We start from the raw sequence: 19,521 nt of genomic DNA on the forward strand, positions 1-19,521 counted from the left end.
CCTAGTGAGATATTTGTTATAACTGAAATACCTCAATATTGATGGATTCTATTGAACAAGCAGCAGCTGGTGCACCCACACTCAACTACTGGGCTTAGAAGGGAATGATATTGAGGTGAAATAGGCAACTGATTACTAATTGATTGTCGTTTTGAGATGCTTCAGGATCCCACAGATTCTGCAAGTAAAGTGAAAGTCGCTCAGTTGTGTCCAACTCTTTGCAACCCCATGGACTTAGAGTCCATGGAATTCTCCAGGCCAGAATACTGGAGTGGGTAGCCTTTCCCTTCTCTAGGGGATCTTCCCAGTCAAGGGCTCAAACCCAGGTTTCCCATATTTCAGGCAGATTCTTTACCAGCTGAGCCACCAGGGAAGCCCAGATTCTGCAAGGTTACCATTAAATCCCATAGGTAACCATTAAATCCCATAGATTCTGCAAGGTTACCATTAAAAATCCCTTCCTTTGGAATAACCACATCTATCAAGGTCTCCTTTAAAATGCAAATACCCTTAAGGTATGTCAATAATACAAAAGGGTAAATCAATTTATTAACTATTATTGAGTCCCTTGGACTGCAAGGAGATCCAACCAGTCCATTCTAAAGGAGATCAGCCCTGGGATTTCTTTGGAAGGAATGATGCTAAAGCTGAAACTCCAGTACTTTGGCCACCTCATGTGAAGAGTTGACTCATTGGAAAAGACCTTGATGCTGGGAGAGATTGGGGGCAGGAGGAGAAGGGGACGACAGAGGATGAGATGGCTGGATGGCATCACTGACTCGATGGACGTGAGTCTGAGTGAACTCTGAGAGTTGGTGATAGACAGGGAGGCCTGGCGTGCTGCGATTCATGGGGTCGCCAAGAGTTGGACACGACTGAGAGACTGAACTGAACTGAACTGATCAAGGATGAGGATAATATAAGGGTATTTTCAGGTGTGAAAGGGGAAGATTTTAAAATGGAGAAAAGGGTGGAGAATAGGGAAGTGCAACGTTATAGAGAAAGAAAAAAAAAAAATCTGCCTACTTCACAGCTTTCCCTGGAACTGGCCGTAAAACTAAGGTCGTTGAGTGTATGGTGTGTTTTCTTTAACTTTGTCCAATCGAGAAATTTTTTCCAAGGCTACAATCTACATTCCCCAAATTTTGACGAACACATTGTATCAGAATGAGAGTTGAGGAGCAAGAGTGCAGGAACTTAAATAATAACTAGAATTTCCAGAGCCCATGCTTTTAAATGTGGAAAGTAACATCAAAGTCATAAAATAATCCAGGAAGTTTGTTTATCTTCCCTATTTGCTTACCTTCCTATGACCTGCCATTTCTAGCATTCTCTCTGCCAAAAACAAAGTTTTGTTCTGACCACATAAAAGAGCATCACTGAAATCTACGGCTGTTTGGAAGAATATCTCCAAGCATGGGGCTGAACTTCTTCAATTAATTTTCAAAGAACATTTCCTTCCATCGAGATATGTTTGGGATTTCAGGATTCAAAGCACTGTACCTTAAGCTTCATTTTCAAACTGAGCATCCTCTTTAATTTTTCTCATCACACAGAGTGTGCACATAGTGGAGAGCTCCCTGGGACCTGTGTCTGATCAGAGCCCACAGTTCAGCAGGAGGGATCTTCCAACCAAGATCTAAAGGTAAACCCCAAGTGTTCTCATGAACACACTCTGGATAATGGCTTATATTTAATCACTTCATGTGCTGCCTCTCTTTCTCTCTGGTAACTTCTATTTTAATTTTCATCTTTAGTGATCAAAAAAAGAGCAAAGAAAAACTTACAATAATTTTTCTTCTAGTTTTTTTTCATTGGATCTACATTTCTAAATTTTTCCCACTCTGTTTCCTAAACCTAACATCATGTTATATGCCAGTTATAACTCGATTTTTAAAATAATTAAAATGGTTTTTAAATTTTAAAAATTTGATAGAATATAATAAAATCCAGAAGGGTCAACTCTCTGGTAAGGCCCCACATATGCAAAATAGCATAATGCTTTCTATCTCACATAGTCATGGTAGCACATGAAGTTATATTACATACGAATCTTGCACAGAATGGACACTTAGTAAATAGTTTTTCAGTCATGTCTGACTCTTTGCAACCCCATGGACTGTAGCTTGCCAAACTCCTCTGTCCCTGGAATTCTCCAAGCAAGAATACTGGAGTGGATAACCATTCCCTTCTCCAACTTAAGTCTGCTGCATTGAAGGCCGATTCTTTACCACTGCCCCACCTGGGAAGCCCAAACAGTAGCTATTATTTTCTAAGACTGGCATTTTAATAGCTGGCAATTCAAGAGCAAGATAGAGCCTGATAATGCTAAGAACATCAATGATAGCAGTTAGCTTATGTATGCTGCTTAATAATTTCTGATGTATTTTATACAATAATCACACAACTCTGTGAGGTAGATGGATAGTGTGATTATATTAGTTTTTCATTGCTGCATAACAAATGGCCACATATTTACTGAATTAAATGATACAAATATATTATCTTATAGCTCTCCATGTAAGAATTCCAACAGGGGTCTCACCAAGCTAAAATCAAGGTGTCCGTAGGGCTGTGTTTCCTTCTGGAGGCTTTGGGGAGAATTGAATTCCTTGCTTACCCAGGTTGTGAGTGGAATTTAGTTCCTTGCAGTCGTAGGACTAAGGTCCCCATTTCCTTGCTGGTTGTCAACTGACAGCCATTCCAGCTTCCAGAGGCTTCCCGATTGCTCAGCCCATGGCCTCTTCCCTCCATCAAAGCCAGCAATATTAGGATGAGTCCCATTCATTTTTTTCAGGCTTTGCTGGTGGTTCAGACAGTAAAGAATCTACCTGTGATGCAGAAGACCCAGGCTTGATCCTTGGATCTGGAAGATCCCCTGGAGAAGGGAATGGCAAACCACTCCGTATTCTTGCCTGAACAGGGAAGCCTGGCAGGCTACAGTCCATAGGGTCACAAAGCATCAGATATGACTGAAACGACTAACACTTTCAGACTTGCAATCACTTTTTAAATCTTTCCTGCCTCATCTGGCACAACATCTTTCTGATTTCAGTCAGGAAAATGTTTGTTTTAAATGTTTGTGTGATTAGATTGGGCCCACTTGAATACTCCAGGATAACTCTCCATCTCAGAGTCCATGTCTTTAATCACATCTGCAAAGCCCCTTTTATCATGTAACATAGCACATTCACAAGTGCTAGGGATTAAGACATAGACATCTTGGGAGATGGAGAAGGGCATGGCAACCCACTCCAGCATTCTTGCCTGGAGAACTCCATGGACAGAGGAGCCTGGCCAGCTACAGTCCATGGGGTCACAAAGAGCTGAACACAACTGAGTAACTAATACAACAACAACATCTTGGGAGATTCATTAGTTTTCCTCCCACTGTTATCATTATCCACATTTTCAAGAAGAATAATGAAGATCAAAGAGAATAAAAGCCTTGCAAAGAATGCACAATAAGCAGCAAAGAATGGACTCAAATCCCCAAGTTGTTTTACTCCAAACCCAAGTCAATGTTCTTCCAACAGTTTTTTCTCAGAAAGGCAATTTGGCATTTTTTGCTCTTCCATCGTCCCTCCCTCCCACCCACATGTAAACCCACACTTCCATTAACTATATTTAAGGCTGACATTCTTCAGGAATTAATGCATTTTCCAAAGCTTCCAAAAAGAAGCCAAAGTTTAGCTGCATTTCTACTGATTTTGATGTAATTTCTTCCAGGACTTACACCATTGAAAGTATTATTTTGCCAACAATTGGATACTTTCAGCTGGAGCCATAAAGAAAATATATTTTCTGATGGGCTGAGCACTAAAAGAAGTTTATGTCATGGTACATTTAGGTTATCTCACAATTCTTCTCAAAAGATACATCAAAAGATGTACTTAACAATTTGATACTGAAATGTTCAGCATTCATTTGAGATAGGAATGATCACTTCACATTTCCTAGAAAATAGTATTTCCAGGCTCCTATCTTGTTACTAGAATTTAGAAACATAATTTCAAATTTATTTCCATGTGATTTCAGTTGACCAGTAAGTGTTTATTAAACCCATTAATAAATATGAAATGTTGATAGGCAACTCAAGGGAATATATGATTAAATGGAAAATTGTAGAGCCCCCACTGTAGCCTGAAAACAATCATGTTCCTGAAATCTAAGGCAACTATTCTGACTAGAGTAGAAAATGCTCTTTAAAGAAAGATGAACAGTAAATTCAGGTTGGTTGTATGCAGAAATATAGAGAACCTGGTAAAGCCTGGCCATAATCAGTCATATACAAGAAAAAAAAAAAAACTAAAATAAATGTTTTTATTTTTTAAAAATCCTGAAAAATAAAAGTCATCAGTTTATGCAATTTGATGTATTTCTATAAATTACAAAATTAAATCAATAAAACTCATTTGTAAAAAGGCCAGACCATGGAGTAGATGCAAAGCAAAATAGAGACATTAAAATTTTTTAATTTTAATTTAAAATTTAAGACACTTAAATTTTAAGTGAAATTTAAGCAAAATTAGTCTGACAACAGTACCCAATCTGAACTGTAAGTGGAAGAAAATAAGGACCGGTAAAGAGCCAAATGCTTTCCAGCCATCTCAGTCCGTGATAATGAAGGCAGTGTAATTGAATAGTTGACTGGCTCTCAGTTCAGTTCAGTCACTCAGTCATGTCCAACTCTTTGTGACCCCATGAATCTCAGCACGCCAGGCCTCCCTGTCCATCACCAACTCCCGGAGTTCACCCAGATTCATGTCCATCGAGTCGATGATGCCATCCAGCCGTCTCATCCTCTGTCGTCCCCTTCTCCTCCTGCCCCTAATCTCTCCCAGCACCAGGGTCTTTTCCAATGAGTTAACTCTTCACATGAGGTGGCCAAAGTATTGGAGTTTAAGCTTCAGCATCAGTCCTTCCAAAGAACACCCAGGGCTGATCTCCTTTACAATGGTTGGATCTGGTTGGATCTCCTTGCAGTCCAAGGGACTCTCAAGAGTCTTCTCCAACACCACAGTTCAAAAGCATCAATTCCTCAGCACTCAGCTTTCTTCACAGTCCAACTCTCACATCCATATATGACCACAGGAAAAACCATAGCCTTGACTAGACGGACCTTTGTTGGCAAAGTAATGTCTCCGCTTTTTAATATGCTATCTAGGTTGGTCATAACTTTCCTTCCAAGGAGTAAGCGTCTTTTAATTTCATGGCTGCAGTCACCATCTGCAGTGATTTTGGAGCCCCCAGAAAATAAAGTCAGCCACTGTTTCCACTTTTACTCATCTATTTCCCATGAAGTGATGGGACCAGATGCCATGATCTTCATCTTCTGAATGTTGAGCTTTAAGCCAACTTTTCCACTCTCCTCTTTCACTTTCATCAAGAAGCTCTTTAGTTCTTCTTCACTTTCTGCCATAAGGGTGGTGTCATCTGCATATCTGAGGTGATTGATATTTCTCCCGGCAATCTTGATTCCAGCTTGTGCTTCTTCCAGCCCAGTGTTTCTCATGATGTACTCTGCATATAAGTTAAATAAGCAGGGTGACAATAAACAGCCTTGACGAACTCCTTTTCCTATTTGGAATCAGTCTGTTGTTCCATGTCCAGGTCTAACTGTTGCTTCCTGACCTGCATACAGGTTTCTCAAGAGGCAGGTCAAGTGGTCTGGTATTCCCATCTTTTTCAGAACTGTCCACATTTTATTGTGATCCACACAGTAAAAGGCTTTGGCATAGTCAATAAAGCAGAAAATAGATGTTTTTCTGGAACTCTCTTGCTTTTTTGATGATCCAGCAGATGTTGGCAATTTGATCTCTGGTTTCTCTGCCTTTTCTAAAACCAGCTTGAACATCTGGAAGTTCAGGGTTCACGTATTGCTGAAGACTGGCTTGGAGAATTTTGAGCATTACTTTACTAGCACGTGCTGCTGCTGCTAATTCGCTTCAGTCGTGTCGGACTCTGTGCAACCCCACAGACGGCAGCCCACCAGACTCCCCCGTCCCTGGGATTCTCCAGGCAAGAACACTGGAGTGGGTTGCCATGTCCTTCTCCAATGCATGAAAGTGAAAAGTGAAAGTGAAGTCCCTCCGTCATGTCCGACTCTTAGCAACCCCATGAACCACAGCCCACCAGGCTCCTCCATCCATGGGATTTTCCAAGCAGGAGTACTAGAGTGGGGTGCCATTGCCTCCTCCGACTAGCGTGTGAGATGAGTGCAATTGTGTGGTAGTTTGAGCATTCTTGACTAGCTCTAGAGTCTGACAAATATTGCGCCAAATTCTGGCTTTTTCCTTACCAGCTCTTTGCCTTTGAGCAAGACACTTGATTACTTTAAGACTCCATGTTTTCATCTATAAAATGGAGATTATGATATTATCCAATTCATGGAATTGTCAGGAGAATTAAATGAGCTGCTATATAAGAAGCACATAGCATCCAGCAAGTAGAAAACACCCAGTAACTTTTAACTGCCATTATTATCATGATTATTAACAATGGTGGCAATGAAATAGAAAGAGAAGAGACAAAGGTCATTTTGAAGGCAATATGATTAGGACACAGTAAGTACCCACAGACTTTCAACTTATCACTAACACTTAATTGTTTAGGAAGTTGGTACAGCCTAAAATCTGACTCAATCTAGATCTTCACTCCAAATACGTCACCCTAAATCATTTCTGTCTACATAGGGCAAAATATGGTCAGGATTGTACTCTAAAGACCTCCAATTTAACAAGGCTGTCCAACAGAACTTTCTACAGTGAAATAAATGTTCTATATTGGAACTGTGCAATATGATAGACACTAGCCACATGTGGCTATTGAAACATAGAAGTGTGGCTAGTGGAGCTGAAGCTGAATATTTTGGCCATCTGATGCAAAGAGCCAGTTCATTGGAAAAGACCTGATGCTGGGAAAGATTGAGGGCAAGAGGAGAAGCGGGCAACAGAGGATAAGATGGTTGGATGACATCACCAACTCAATGGACATGAATTTGAGCAAGCTCCAGGAGATAATGAAGGATAGGGAAGGCTAGCATGCTACAGTCCATAGCGTAAGTCCATATTCTAGGGTCACAAAGAGTTGGACACGACTTAGCAACTGAACAACAAGTGCAACTAAGGAACTATTTCTTTAAAATTTTAGTTAATTTCATCTTATTAATTAATCAGCAAATTTAATTTTAATTAAAAGTGAATGTCCACATGTGGCTGACAGCTACCTCCCTAGACATGGGCACAGCTGCTATGATAGCCAAGATGGTCTGTGATCAGGATGTGAACCCTTCAGTGCAAATGTACGGGGTGTTGCTGGCTGGTGGCTCTGAGTACAGAGGAGGTGTTCATAAGATGACTCCAAAAGCTGGAGTAGACTAGAACAAAAGCTGAGGCCATGATCGTCTTAGAGCTAGAAAGCCCAACTCTTCACTGTACAATTCAAAGCTAACTATTGAATATGTTTACATTATCCAATAGTTTACATAAATTTGAAGGATGGGTAGAGAAAAGGAAATGAATTAGGAGGTAAGAAAATGAAATGGGGGACACTAAAGACAAAAAGTCCAATTTCCAATCATGAAGAAGTTGGGGTCGACCCGCTCCTCTCAGTCTCTGTGCACAAGTGAAACTCGAGATGGAGGAAGAAACAAGTAGTTTGATTTCACTTCCTTTTTTTTGCCTTCTCCATCTATTTGTCCACTTCACTTCCAATTTTAACCCTTCAGCTAACTGTTTCCCTCCTCTGTCTTCTTCCCTAATAGTGACAGCACAGAAAGTAACACAAACATTCTGGAAAGTTCATTCTGTCTTTCCTAAGAGAAGCAGAGGAAACAGGGTAGGACAGATGGAGAAACTGTGATTCAGTTGAACCAAAGGCCTCAGCTGATCCCTCTGAGGGTGTGCTGGTGGAAGAGCTTGAGTGGCCCCTTCAAAAGGTCATGGATAGTCCTGAACTGAAGCAAAGAGACTAGTCCTTTTAATTTTCCACAGCCCCAGTACCAGATAGTTCCGGAATGCAGGCTGTGCCTGGGGCAAAGGCATAGACTTGAGCAAGGCAGCTTCCCTTTGGCAGAGAAAGAGGGAATTCCTGGAGAGGAAACTGACTATCTCAGCAACCGACACTCCAGGCTGTTGACAGACAGAAAGAGCCCATAAATGTGGGGCAGAGGAGGGAGGTGGCAGGGCCGCAGCCACTGAGGTTGGGTCCCAGTCTTTGCCACCAGGAAGTGAACTGGAACCATCCACTCTGCTGTGGTTGGGTGGGATAGCTTTTAAACCACCCCTGAGGAAAAGGTTTATGTCTCTTTCTTAATGTCTCCAAGGAGCTCTTTCAGAATGTGATATGCCCTTTAACACTGATCAGCAACATTCATAGTTAGGAAGTTCTTTCTGATATCTAACCTAAATCTCTCCTACTTCAATTTCAAACTACTCCCTTTCCATCCTTAATGAATTAGGAAAAATCTGGTAATCACTGTCACTTACCTTATAATTTTCATGTTTAACTTTATCAGAATTTACTAATAACATTCTCTCCTACGTGGCATTTTCTCCCACTTAGCTATTGCCTGCTTTTTAACTCTTGAGAAATATTGTTTAATCTTTTTAGTACATTTTCTAGAGTCTTTATTCCTTTATTTATGGAGCTTCTTTATTCCATAAAGTATGGCAAACTTAATGAGTCTTTAAAACACCATGATTAATGAAGTCTTTGTTCAGACGTTTGGCATATTACAACCTAACATGGGTTAGCTTTCAAATTGCCTTTAACTATCCCAACATTAAAAATGTATATCAGATTGTTTAACCTCAAGGAAGAAGTAATTTTCCCATGAGACCTATTTATAAAGTAGAATAGTATCTTCCCTTATAGGGGAAGCTAAGGTAAACTCTTAAGGACAAGTCTCAAGTACAAAATGTTCTTAATGTTCACTCTCTCCAAAAAATCTTTAAAATAACAAGACTCATTTTGCCTATTAGAATTTGGTTTTGAAAGACAAATATCTTATTATTAGCTCAGTAATCAATACTTGGGAAGTTACTCTTTTTTCTGAGTGCAGCCTCCATAATCCCATTGGCTAATGTGAGTATTTTGTCATGTAATATCTTTCCTGACGTGTACAAAATTAGAAGGAAAAAAATGAATAGAGCTTCCTGACAGATTTTTCTGTTAGTATGTAGACTTCAAAAGAATTACAGGAAAAACAGCTCAAATTTTGTTTTTTAAGGAACATATGGAGAAAACACAAAAAAAGAAAATTCATTTTCTACCTGATATGTCAAAAATAAAGACAATTTAAAACAATTACAGTGGTTTCTATATTCTATTTAAGTGTAAATTTTATATTTATACATGGGAAGTATATCATATATACTTGTATTTGGGGACACAGCCTCCTTAAATGGACCTCTGCCTGATACTTCTATCATCTCCTTCTAAAAGTTGACTACCCACAAATGCATGTCAATTGGAGAGTCTCTTGACACTGTAATTTGGGTCTCCTCTGGCCTGTAGGTATGGTGACTATCACCTCTGCCTCTTGGATTTATAGCCCTTGAAAAAGTGAAAGTCACTCAGTCGTGCCCGACTCTTTGCGACCCCATGGACTATACTGTCCATGGAATTCTCCAGGCCAGAATACTGGAGTGTTTGCCTTTCCTTTCTCCAGGGGATCTTCCCAACCCAGGGATCGAACCCAGGTCTCCCGCATTGCAGGCAGATTCTTTACTAGCTGAGCCACAAGGGAAGCCTATCAGTTCAGTTCAGTTCAGTTCAGTCGCTCAGTCGTGTCCGACTCTTTGTGACCCCATGAATCGCAGCACGCCAGGCCTCCCTGTCCATCACCAACTCGTGGAGTTCACCCAGACTCACGTCCATCGAGTCAGTGATGCCATCCAGCCATCTCATCCTCTGTCGTCCCCTTCTCCTCCTGCCCCCAATCCCTCCCAGTATCAGAGTCTTTTCCAATGAGTCAACTCTTCGCATGAGGTGGCCAAAGTACTGGAGTTTCAGCTTTAGCATCATTCCTTCCAAAGAAATCCCAGGGCTGATCTCCTTCAGAATGGACTGGTTGGATCTCCTTGCAGTCCAAGGGACTCTCAAGAGTCTTCTCCAACACCACAGTTCAAATGCATCAATTCTTCGGCGCTCAGCCTTCTTCACAGTCCAACTCTTACATCCATACATGACCACAGGAAAAACCACAGCCTTGACTAGACGAAACTTTGTTGGCAAAGTAATGTCTCTGCTTTTCAATATGCTATCTAGGTTGGACATAACTTTCCTTCCAAGGAGCAAGCGTCTTCTAATTTCATGGCTTGCAGTCACCATCTGCAGTGATTTTGGAGCCCCAAAAAATAAAGTCTGACACTGTTTCCCCTGTTTCCCCATCTATTTCCCATGAAGTGATGGGACCGGAGCCATGATCTTTGTTTTCTGAATGTTGAGCTTTAAGCCAACTTTTTTACTCTCCACTTTCACTTTCATCAAGAGGCTTTTTAGTTCCTCTTCACTTTCTGCCATAAGGGTGGTGTCATCTGCACATCTGAGGTTATTGATATTTCTCCCAGCAATCTTGATTCCAGCTTGTGTTTCTTCCAGACCAGCGTTTTTCATGATGTACTCTGCATATAAGTTAAATAAGCAGGGTGACAATATACAGCCTTGACGTACTCCTTTTCCTATCTGGAACCAGTCTGTTGTTCCATGTCCAGGTCTAACTGCTGCTTCCTTACCTGCATACAAATTTCTCAAGAGGCAGATCGGGTGGTCTGGTATTCCCATCTCTTTCAGAATTTTCCACAGTTTACTGTGATCCACACAGTCAAAGGCTTTGGCATAGTCAATAAAGCAGAAATAGATGTTTTTCTGGAACTCTCTTGCTTTTTCCATGATCCAGCGGATGTTGGCAATTTGATCTCTGGTTCCTCTGCCTTTTCTAAAACCAACTTGAACATCACCTATATCTTCTCCCAATTCTGACTATGAGCCCTGGGTTTACTCCTCTGATGCTGCTGTTCCCACAGGCTGGGAAGAGCAGCTGAGCTGTTTCACAAAATCCCTTTGCACAAAAATATCTTCCCCATTTCTTCCCAGTCATACATTCAGATGTGAAGAATACTTTCTATTTGGGTGATAGGTACTGTCTAGGTACTAATTTATTTAATTCCATACTAAACTTATAAGTACTATTGTTACTATTCTACATTTTAGAAAATTAAATTCAGAGAAATTAAATATCTTACCCAAGCCACATACCAGTAAAGGACGGAGACAAAATTTGAATAGGTATTTCTGACCCTCCTGCACAAGTGTTTCCCATTATCCACTGTATATCCCCAGCCATATGTAGGCAGGACAGCTTAGTGGTGCAAAGGGACGGAGGAGTTAAACTGTTAAAAGTGTTTCAAAACCGCTTCTCAGTTTATGACCTACTTGGCATCTCTACACTCCAGGTCCATGATGTGTAAAATGGATATAATATTAATAATAGTGAATAGTTCATAGAGTTGGTATAAGTATTAAATGTGACTGGGTGTAAGGTAATGGTTAGCATGTAGTTTCATTAAATTCGCTATTATTATGATGTTATTTTTAACACGCACTAAGAAGATCCTGTGCTGTGTGTTTAGTTGCTCAGTCATGTCCGACTCTTTGCGGCCCCATGGACTGTAGCCCGCCAGGTTCCTCTGTCCATGGAACTCTCGAGGCAAGAATACTAGAGTGGGTTGCTATCTCCTTCTCCAAGGCATCTTCCTGACCCAGGGGTTGAACCCATGTGTCCTCTGTATCCTGCACTGCAGGAAGATCTTTTACCCACTGAGCCACCAGGGAAGCCCCAAGAAGGTGCTGGTGGTGGTGGTTTAGTCACTAAGTTGTGTCTGACCCTTTGAGACCCCATGGACTGTAGCCCCCCAGGCTCCTCTGTCCATGGGATTTTCCAGGCAAGGGTACTAGAGTGGGTTGCCATTTCCTTCTCCCAAGAAGATCCTACTGAAAACCAAATGATATAAAAGTGGAAGAGGGGCAGTAATACATTAATTCAACAGCCCATGTGGAGTTTGAAAGCTGGTAACTAGTCACCTAGCAGATCTGTAGGGAAATGGATAAGAGCAGGTGTATTTGACTGTTGGACAAGGTAGATCTCCATCAAGGTAGTGCTATGGTGGACAATGACTGGGAGCAAGGGACACTAGAAGCCCACATTTAAAATTATATATGTGGGAAAATAATTATAAAACTACTTGGAGTTATATATGGGACCTGTATTAAATCTAAGCCTTAAATTTTTATTATTTCCTAATTTGGTCAAGGTCTGGTGCTTAGTAAAGTCCAGAGAGTGTTTGACAGCATTCCAAATACCCTTTACTCGTTTTGATTTGACTTTCAACTTCTTTACTTAACATTCTCTTTCTTTGTCGGCACCTCAGAGGAGATAGCCTGCCTAAGTAGCAGATTTCATGGCAGCCTTCAACTCTATACTGGTACCAAGATCTTAAAACTCTCTGATCAGCTTATCACACTTTAAGAATAAAGCCTTGGTGGCATGATCAAATGCTGAGATTCCACTGAGAACTTCACCTAGGATTTTAATCTGACTCCCTGTACATGCTAGTTGCAAGCATATAAAAAATTTTTATTGGTTGGTAGTGATTCACTTTCACTTTTCACTTTCATGCATTGGAGAAGGAAATGGCAACCCACTCCAGTGTTCTTGCCTGGAGAATCCCAGGGGCAGGAGAGCCTGGTGGGCTGACGTCTATGGGGTCACACAGAGTCGGACACGACTGAAGTGACTTAGCAGCAGCAGCAGTGATTCCTTATGTAAAAAATTAAATCATGCAGAGGAAAGGGCCATGAAAGTGACTAAATCTTCAGAAGAAAGATGAAACCATTTATATCTTTGCTTTTCCAATTGGTGCACAGTCAGAGGAATTTAGATTCCCAGTAACAGTTCAATAAGCATTCTATTAGTGTAGTAGGAACTTGAATGCCTACTTCATAACACAAAACCAATGGATGTGCACCATATTATTAATTCCTCAGTGAATTTTTAGTAATATCTAACATTCATTCTTTTTGTGTCCCTCCAGTAAAATAAACCTTAATAGTAAGAATGAGTATGCTATAACGACATGTGTTTTTGTTAGTGTATCAAAAGCACCAACTAACAGTATTTTAATCTAAATTCTATCAATTTATAGTGAACCCTACTTCACTGGTTATTGTTGATTAGTTGCTAAGTTGTGTCCCATTCTTTGTGACCGTATGGACTGTAGCCCACTAGGCTCCTCTGTCCATGGGATTCTTCAGGCAAAAATACTGGAGTGCATTGCCATGATTCACTTCCCAACCCAAGGATTGAACCTGCATCTCCTGTGGCTCCTGCATTGCTGGCAGATTCTTTACAGCTGAGCCACCAGAGGATCCCAGGGCAAAAAAAAAAGAAAAAAAAAAAATGGCCTGGATTCAACAAACCACACAGAATGGGAGTAAAAGAAAAGGTGTGAGTAAAATGGGAGTAAAAGCAAGGTGTGAGATGAATTAAAAGGGCCATCAAAATAATGGAGGCATGGTGAAGCCAGAAAGAAACCAAATACTATTTTGTGGAACCAATATGATTTAAATGCAAAGAGCAAAGGACAGAGGCAATCCCAAAAATTAGAATTACCTGTATGATGATGGCGTGTGTGTGTGCATGTGTAGAAATGGAACCTCAAAAAGGCTGAGTAAGGTCACAGTGTTATGGCAGAATGTGATTCAAAGCTAAGTCTTCAGCTTTGAATTTGGTGTACAGCAAAAGGGCATGGTTCTTCTCTAAATACACCATGAACAAAGGAATAGGATCTGCTAGATAGTGTCCTGATAAAAGAGAAAAGATACAAGATACGATAGAAAAAGACATCACTATCTTTGAAGAGTAAAAACACAATAGGAAATAAGAATAATGTTAAGACAAATAATAAGATATAAGCTGGATAAATATATGCTAAAAAGATATATAGGAAAGATGCACTCAGAGTGCGTAGCGTTGTTTTTAATATATCATTTGTTAACACAGAGTCCAAAAATTATCTCATATTCTGTGATAATATTAGGAGTACGCCCTGAAGTCAAAAAAAGATTAAGTGATAAGATATTTTAAATCTGAAATTTTAATATTTTCCATATTATTTAGAAATTGAATGTGATGTTTTTCCATCCAAGAGTGTCAAACGCTCTCTACCTCTGTAGACATGTTGTTCTTGAACATTTATCTCAGAACAGAGCCATCATCAACTCACAGCTTAGTCATGAAGTTCAAGAACTGAAACCCAGAGACTTGTCCATATAAATGAACGTGTTTAACCTGTGCAGCATGACAGAAATGAAAATGTTTCTTTCTAATGGATGAATCATAGCATAATACAGACCTTCCCACAAAAGAACTTGACACTTTTTAAACATGCAATTTTAAAACCATTTAGTAAGCACAAAAGATTTCAGTTAATGTTAAATTTAGGAGAAGTAATTCACAGTAAAAGTCCTTCGCTGGAATTTGACTCTACATTTCAGCTGTCCTCAACCTTGACCATGTATCAGAATGACTTGCAAAGCTTTATAAAAACACCTGCTGAGTCAGAACCTCCGAAGGTGCAGTCTGGACTTACTTGTCTGGAAAAAAAAAAATTCTACAAGTGACTTAAATGCACAAACAAGATTGAGACTTCTGATATAAGCAATTCATGAACACATAAATGGTTCTTCAGTCACTTTTCTCTGTGGGGAATTAGGATATTGCCATGCAAACCTAAAAACTAAAGTGTTCCCTGACAAGGAGAGTTTGACCACTTCTCAGAAGAATTACCTCAGTTCCACAGAACAGCTGTAATTCCACAATCTGTGCACCTCCAGGCGATCCCACTTTCAGCAGCTGCGATAAATTCCAAGCATATTTCCAATGCAAACCACCCCAGCCTTTGAATCTAAATCCCTCCAACTCTCTCCTAAACTTTAACTGTGTAAGTGTAGTTCAACTTTCCATTTGCCTGTATTAGTCAGCTAGAATGGTTTAAAGATTTATAGATAGAAAAGCTCACATATGATTCATATTTTACTGTAATCAAATATTAACTGGGTTGCTCATGCTTCCAAGTATTTGTCTACTAGGGACACTTGAAAATGATTATTTTCAATGAATCTGGGCTTTTTTTTTTTTCTTTGAAAAGTGATAGTTGACCTTAATAAATATTTATTGGCATTCTCCTATGGTTGGACATAGTGACATGCACTGGAAATATAATAATGCCCTTAATCTGCTCATATTCTAATAGGAGAGCATTCACTTGACAAATATTTATTGAATGGAAGCAAAGACATATAAGATGTAATCTCTGCATTCTGGGACATCCCAGTTTACATGGAGAGGTAGATTTATACACAGAACTTCCTCTTCCATTTGCTAAGTGTCATGACAAAAGTATTATAAGGTGCTATGTGATCACAAAGGAAAAGCTGTCTATATGGGGAAAGTCAGTACATCCTCTTTAGAGAAAGTGTCATCTACAGTGGAAGAACAAATGGAATTTTCCAGGGGAAAAGAAAGAGTATTCTGAACAAAAGTAGTACATGCAAGTCAGAAATAAGAAAATCATGGCACTCTTATGGAAGAATGACTTCATGGAATATTTAGCCACAAGACTCACCAGCTCTTTCTCCATTGCCATCATTGCTGTCATACTTGATGACCGCACCAGAGCTGTAGATAACCATCCAGTTGCCCGTCTCTAAGCTCTTAGTTCCAGTCATCATACAGAAAGGTAAAATGATGGAGAATGGCTGTCTCTGCCACACTGTCTTTGAAATAGGATGTCAGTCTTCTCCTGCCTTTGGACTCAGACTTGAACTAGACCACAAGCTCTCCTGGGTCTCCAGCTTACTGACCACAGCTCTTGGCACCTCTTAGCTTCCATAACCATGTAAGCCCATTTCTTATAATATGCGTCTGTACATGTGTGTATTCATGCATAAGTGTGTGTGTCTTATGAGTTCTGTTTTTCTATAGGACCCAGACTAATACAATAAGCATCAATAAACAAAATGGATGAATGAATAATGGTATGTATAGTTAAAATATGGTGGGGGAATAAGGATATGAAGCTAAAGAGATATCAATAATAATAATACCACAAATAGATTATGCCTTAATTATGTGCAAGATACTCAGTCAAAAACTTTTTAAGTGAGCAATCTCATTTAATCTTCAAAACACTATGAGATGTGTGTTTTTATTAGCTCCATTTTAGGGAGAAAGTCACTGAAGCTGAGAGAGATGAGGTAAATTTCTAAGGTCACATTATTAAAAATGTTTCGTTTTAATTCATTTCCAAAATAGAAATACTTTTCTTCATTATTTCAGTTCTGTTAAATCAATGAACTAATCAAGCAGCAAGAATGTACTGAGCCCACTATTATGTGCCCTTCGTGATTTCCTCTCAGGAAATGAAGCTGCTGACGCTAAGCGCAGGCATCTCCTTGGCTTCAAGAAACATCAGGTCAAAACTACTCCAAACACATGATGCCTCTGGACAACCTTCCATTTTTCAGTTCTATAACTAGCTACTTGCAATAGAAATAAGTAATTATAAGAGCAAAATAACTACTAATTACAAGCAGCTGTAAATAAGAAAAACTGAGTTCAATGAAGCATATAACCCATGTGTTCCATTTCAGAAATGTGCTGTCCAGGTCATTAGTAACATGGGAATCATTTTTTACTCTAGAAACCAAGAAGTCTGTCCCTGGTAGACTTATAAAATAAAAACACCTTTTTTCCCCCTCACACAGCCATCTAGACCATGAATTAGCCAACTTTCCCCATAAAAGACCACAAAGTAAATATTGTAGGCTTTGTGGGCCATATAGTCTCTATTACACTATTCAACTCTGTAGCTGCAGCATGCCAGACAGCCATAGACAATAAGTAAATTGGCATGCTTAGACATCCAATCAAACCGTATTTCTGAAAATAGATGGTCAGCTGGATTTGGCCTGAAGGTTGTAGATTGCCCAATCCCTGGTCTGCAACATTTGATACCGTATTCCCAGATTAGAAAACATACGTAGTCTACTCACTCTGATGAAAATTACTAATTGATGAGATCTAATCTGATGAATACTAGTATATATCCAAAAGAATAGGTTGAGAATGGGTAAAATGTAGTAATGTTTACAGGTTTGTGTCTCTACTTGAGCCTAAAGTAAATAAATAACTAATAAAGAACCTGTGTCATTAAAGAATCAGAGCGGTTACCATTTTAAGACAGGACTCTATCATTTATGTCAACATCATCTTTCATTGGCAGGTTCTTAAACATTAGTGGTTCCTTCACATAAATTCCACTTTATTATGGATATTTATGTATCATAGACAAATCAGATTTGTTATTTACCCCATGATTTGGTGACTTGTAAACTTGTGAACTGAAACATAGAAATCAATTAGATAAAACCACCTGCAATTTAGTTTTTAGGTTGTTTCTAAGTGGTACCACAGATTTCAAAGGTAATGACTTAGACATCAGAAAATCTGCATTGGCAGGTGATTTTGAATTTTGAAAGATTACAGGAGAATGTTTTTAAAATTATAATAAAATTATCTGAGTCATAAACCCATTAATATTTAGATTATAATCAAATATTAAATCTTTCAATTTAAAACATCATTTTTAACCACCAAAAAAAAAACATGTAGCTAAAACTATTTTAATTCCCCTTAAAATTGCATTAATATTAGTAAACAACACTTTTTTTTTTTGCTTTACACATTTTTTATAGATTTATAAAACCTATAGTATTTTGTTAACACTTCAGGTTGAAAATGAGATCTTGTTAACACATTATACTGGGATTTTATTGCTATAGGAACTGAAAGAACCTTCAAAAGCTATCTGGTTTAGGCCTTAACTTTCAGTATAGAGTCGTTAAACTTTAATTTCCAAAGTGAATTCCACAGAATGCAAGTACCACTATTTAAAAATAAAACAACAACAACAACAACAACAACAAAAACACATGCTTTGTGTTGTTTTATTTTATTCAATAAGACGGATAATTTCTAAGTTCAACTAAGTTTAGGAAACTCTTGGTTAATCTTAAACAGGATTCAAAGCTGATCTTCAGAAAATCTATTCTTCTGGAATATAATTTACTCTATTTGCCCTAATTACTACCCTCAGAAGTTTTATGTAAGGCTTGGGTTAGCATTTGGAAGAAAACAGCATTCCTTGTCTGGCAGGGGTAGGCCAAGGATGTCCTGGGGGCAGAACAAAAGTCTCTGTCAACTTTTTCTTTCCAAACTATTGAAAGAGATTGACAAGCAGGTTCATGCACTGCCAATAGAGAAGGCCTTCTCTAATCCATGTACATGAGTCTCATTCTTAACTTTGGTTCAGAGACTTGAATAGTAAATCATTACCAATCAACAAAATTATATTTATCAGTTTAAAACTACGCCATATGCTATACTACTGTTATTATTATTTTGAGTTATAAATTAGGAGAGAGTTGCTAGAGCCTGTGGAATTTTTTAAATAAACAACAAAAGTACATTGAGGCAAAAAAAATTTTTTCATCTTTATTTTACATTACAAAGTGGATAGTGACAATAATCTTTGAACAACCAAAGGGCTGTTTGTGGAACAGGTGAGCACATTAGAGAAAAATCATTTGTCTTTCTTGCCATAGTGACAATGCTTTGCGAGTTAAATATACATTTTTTTCAAATATTGTCTCACTCATTTTCATACTTCATAAGCATAACTTCTGTACATAACAACACCTGTCAGTTGATTATCAAGTGCTTACATGAAAACAATAAAAATGTGGTTAGAAACTACCAAAAAAGAGAGAGAGAAAATCTTATTTCTTAACTTTATAAGAGAAAGAGTGTGGTTAACAAAATAGTGTGTTTTAAAGTGACAAATGTCCTGTTGAGACAACTAAGTCCATCAATGGTTGTTTGAGAATATAATGTAATATATTTTTAAAGTCTTATAAAATCAGGTATTATATGAAGAATAAAATAAATAAAATAATAAAGAATAAAATCTTTATTATATGATGAGTTGAACATCATATGCCCTAATTTAAAATTGCCTTATAAATTCTGAAGCCCTCTTTTTATCTAGAAAGGCAGGAGGGACAGATCAACTAGAAGAAAAAAGTAGAGACTGGTCTCTGGGAAGAAGTAAGTTGAAAAAAACAGAAACATCAGAAGGAGACCTTTAAGAAGATTTTAAAAAGAAGGGCATTGGGAGAGACATGAAAGAATAGAAAACAAGAAGAAAGAAAAAGAAGAAAACAGGGCTTCCCTAGTGGTCCAGTGATTAAGAATCCGCCTTGCAGTACAGGGAACACCAGTTCAATCCCTGGACGGGGAAGATCCCACATGTCTGGGAGCACCTAAGCCCATGCACCACACCTAGCATGCATGCCTAGACCCTGTGCCTTACAGCAAGAGAAATCGTGGCAGTAAGA

The 19,521-nt window shown here is 38.8% G+C and overlaps 1 long non-coding RNA gene across 2 annotated transcripts; it reads left to right on the forward strand.

Annotated features, from left to right (window-relative positions):
* Positions 1-423: 423 nt before the first annotated feature.
* Positions 424-16,955, forward strand: LOC129641765 (uncharacterized). 2 transcript variants are annotated; one of them, XR_008709421.1, is made up of 4 exons: positions 424-515; positions 1,557-1,645; positions 16,049-16,101; positions 16,403-16,955. It is a non-coding gene; the product is annotated as an uncharacterized LOC129641765 (long non-coding RNA). The 2 variants fall into 2 exon arrangements; XR_008709420.1 differs by lacking the exon at positions 424-515 and adding an exon at positions 847-935.
* The last annotated feature ends 2,566 nt before the right edge of the window (positions 16,956-19,521 follow it).

Source organism: Bubalus kerabau, chromosome 1 (genome assembly GCF_029407905.1).
Source record: "Bubalus kerabau isolate K-KA32 ecotype Philippines breed swamp buffalo chromosome 1, PCC_UOA_SB_1v2, whole genome shotgun sequence".
NCBI classification, from domain to species: domain Eukaryota; kingdom Metazoa; phylum Chordata; class Mammalia; order Artiodactyla; family Bovidae; genus Bubalus; species Bubalus kerabau.